Consider the following 4171-nt stretch of genomic DNA (forward strand, 5'->3'; position numbering starts at 1 on the left):
AGTTAAACTTTATATATATATATATATATATATAGTACATATACATATACATATATATATAGTACATATACATATATATATATATATATATATAGTACATATACATATACATATATATATAGTACATACTGTATATATATATATATATATATATAGTACATATACATATACATATAGTACATACTGTATATATATATATATATATATACTGTGTTAGTGTGTGCATTTCTATCTCACTATTGTCGAAACATAACCTCCTCTTCCTAAACACCATATACTTTTTACTCATCTTGTGCACAACCTTGTGCTATCTACTATAGACATCCATTATATAACCGGTTCCTTAAAATCCATAGCCGTAACATCCTTTTCTCTTATCAACCAACCATCTAATTCCCTTCCATGTAACCTAACCAGCTTAAAGCACCAACATTTCACTTTTATTTGGATAGTCCTTTCCTTACAGTCATTCATTCCTAATTCCAAACTCCTCATATGAGAGTAAATATAAAAGAGAATTTATTTACTACCTTATATACATGTTTCTTCGTGTGATATGTACAAATCATGTGTATGGTATTGTATTAAAAATGTATCTTCGATATAGGAAACGATCTCTCCTTACTTAAAAGTTGAAGTTTAAAAAAAAAAAAAAAAAAAAAAAAAAGTCGAAGTTAAAAAAAAAAAAAAAGTCGAAGTTAAAAAAAAAAACATGTTATTAAATAAAGTAAATCAATTATGTATGAAAATGAATCTCGTATTTGTATTACTAAACCTCAAGAAAATTCTATAAAGTATTTTAGTAACTGAATTTTTTTCTCGGTGAAAATTAACTTTAAAAACAGTGATAATGAAAGAATTGTTTTTTTTTTTCAAAATCAATAACTTGCATTAAAAAAAAATAACCCTGATTTATAAATAGGATATTGAAATATTTATATTTAGATTCAATTCGTGAACAAATTAATAGGTTATAGATTTTTGTGCTGTTTACAAAGAACAAAATAAACTCTTCGCTCACAAAGGTGCATTGTTACTTAGTATTACATAGCGAGAGAAAATTCTTTGAAATTGTTTTGTAACAGTAAACTTAAAAAAAAAAATGTATGCTTTTCGGTGTTAGTGATAATAGTTATTGTAATTGGTCTTTAAATAAATTCCTAAAGTTTTTTAATCGACTAGCAGTAATAGGGATACATATATACATAAATTTATTATATATACATACATACTGTACATTTCCCTCTGTATAGCCTATTTACATACTAAATAATATATACATGCATATATATGCATACATACTTTAAATACATACACAAATATATATATATATATATATATATATATATATATATTTCTACATCACTGGTATCGAACCATAACCTATTCGAATGAAATGCAAGGTAGTTAATAATCATGCTACCAGATTCTCTAAGTCGGAATCCAAGTGTTAACTGATTTCAGTTAATGCATAGGTTCCGATTTCTTTCAAAACCTCTGGCGCCGTGATTGATAGCTACCTTGCATTTGAAAAGACTAGGTTCGATCCCAATGCTAGGTAGATATTAAAAATATTTGGACAAAATATTGTATTTTCATATTTTCATCATACACCCTTAAACCGCCCCCCCCCCCCACACACACACACACACGCGCGCGCGTGTGTCATAAAGGTAAAGAGAATAGGTTTTAAATCTGTTAAAAAATTAAGATATGAGAGTCTTTAATGGAAAAAAAATTGAATCAAAAGGAAAGCAGTTTGCTGTGGTCAATGGACGAAATTAATATTCATCTGAAGCAAAAGTAAAATTAACTTTTTTTCCAGAAGTATGCAAGGCGACTTCACATTATAATTTAACCTGCTTAGAACAAGAGCAACTTATTTAGAGAAAATGTTTCGATTTATAACTTCCCTGTTTTTATTTTCAAATAAGAGATAAGACACTTCAAGGCTTTATCGGTAACAGACCTGTTGTCATTGAGCGGGAGAATAACGCAACTCAATTAAAAGATAGAGAAAAAACTCTTCCATATGTTTTTATTCTACAAGTTTAAGGGTGATGTACTTGATTCCACCTAATATTTTCTGGTTCGTAAACTAGGATTATAGTCTACGGCAGCTTAACAAACATTGTCTAATCAGTGTAGAATCCTTGGAATTAAAGTTGTAATAGTATCATTGATAACACATGACTAGCTTCTGGGTCAATGCCAGCTTAACGAACACTAGCTAAGCAGTGTAGAAAGTCGAGATTCGGAACAGTCTGAAAATATGATCCCAACAAATATTAACTTATAATTTATGAGCAAATATTCCTCTGAAGAACTTTATGCTATCTTAACAAAAGAAACAGAATACATCAACACGTTCAAGACCCACTGCTTTAAAATTCCCATTATACTAAAGTTTTGACTGAAAAACGATATTCAACTCAAAGCATCTAGTTCTATCACTGATTTTGAATAAGAATGCTGCAGACCCCAAGAGACCAAGAGAAAAACCTCTGCCATGAGGATTAGAGAAACAATTTTCGTGACCACTGAGTTTGAATCATAAACAAAACAGCGACCTAGAACGAGACATTCCACAATCCCTCCAAGAGCAAAAATCTAATTACATCTGTTCTTGATTTCCTTTATACTTATCTAAACATTTCTCATTGTAAGATTACTCTTCCAAACTTTTATCTATCCAGTTTTCATGTTTAATTCAGCAAAATACGGCTAAGACTAGTAAATCAGGCTGATTGTACTGTATATACAATTTCGGTTCCTGTTCCCCGTCTAGTACCTGGTGAATGAGCTGAAAAGCCCCCGAGCCATAATGCCTTGTATTGTCTCTCCTAGATACCTATCTTATTTTTCGACGAAAGACATCATGAGACAAAGACTTCTGTACGGAAATTAATTTATATAAGTATTACTATTGCTGTTATTGTCAGCGTCAAATAAAAGTAGTTATCAAAAGAGTGCAGGCAGCAATTCAAAAAAAAAAAAAAGAACAAAAAAAGAACAAAAATCCCATGAAGAGGAATTTGAAAGATTCTTCTCACATGTAAGATTACCACCCTAACGACACCTCTGCGTTTATGACGTCCATAGGACAATTACTGTTGTTGTAAATTGGCCTCTTCCTTAGTTTTGCATAACGCCGGCTCAGAAGGATTACTTGCTTGAGTAACTATTGCCAAGATTGTTGAGACTGTTATTACCGAAGACGTCAGAGATTGCTCATTCAATTTATTCGCGCTCTCTCTCTCTCTCTCTCTCTCTCTCTCTCTCTCTCTGATGGTTGCTTCTTTAGGAGCACGGAAGGTTACTATAGCAACGCCTGGTTGTAGTTGCCCCTCATACACAGGGAAAAAGACATTATCCTCAGTACTTCCCCTTTTTCGAAGTAATTGTCGGGGAATATTCATTCACTACAATAAAACATTTGCTGAACTTTATCAAGGCCTTATTTAAGGCGAGTGACTGTCACTCAAGTTTTGTAATTAACAGCAGCAGCAGTAATAATAATAATAATAATAATAATAATAATAATAATAATAATAATAATGATAAGAGAAAATACAATGTGTATCAATATTCATTTATTATGTGAAAAAAGCTAGCGGGTATATCTACATCAATCTATCTACTTAAAACTAAAAAATGCAGCGCAACATAATGAACTTGATAAAGGTACGATGTATAAGTGAAAAGTTAGGCGAATAATAGATGATGAAGAAATGCCTTATAGGAATTGCTACACCTAGCCAACGGCCGATGCTTTTCAACAATACCACCTTCTGGAATAGCAAACCTTAATTTTGCCTTTCTTGTGTGCCGCAACAAGTTTTTCGAAGGCAAAATATTTTTAGTTCGAAATTAATGTGACATTCAAAAATACTTGGAATGCGGTACCTATCACACAAACGGATGCTCTATATGAAATCCTAGACTTTGCCGAACGTTAACAAAGATATCAAAATAACTCTCGCTCTCTCTCTCTCTCTCTCTCTCTCTCTCTCTCTCTCTCTCTCTCAACCTTAAAAACATTGCAAATACATCTAAAAAAATTAAGTCTTTGTACTAAAATCCCTTTGACATACCACACCAAAAAGACAGCTTGTATTAAGCTAGCCCTATGCCAACATGTCAGCCTTCCTTTGGCCCATTAAATAGTATA

Source organism: Palaemon carinicauda, chromosome 33 (genome assembly GCF_036898095.1).
Source record: "Palaemon carinicauda isolate YSFRI2023 chromosome 33, ASM3689809v2, whole genome shotgun sequence".
In the NCBI taxonomy this organism is placed as follows: domain Eukaryota; kingdom Metazoa; phylum Arthropoda; class Malacostraca; order Decapoda; family Palaemonidae; genus Palaemon; species Palaemon carinicauda.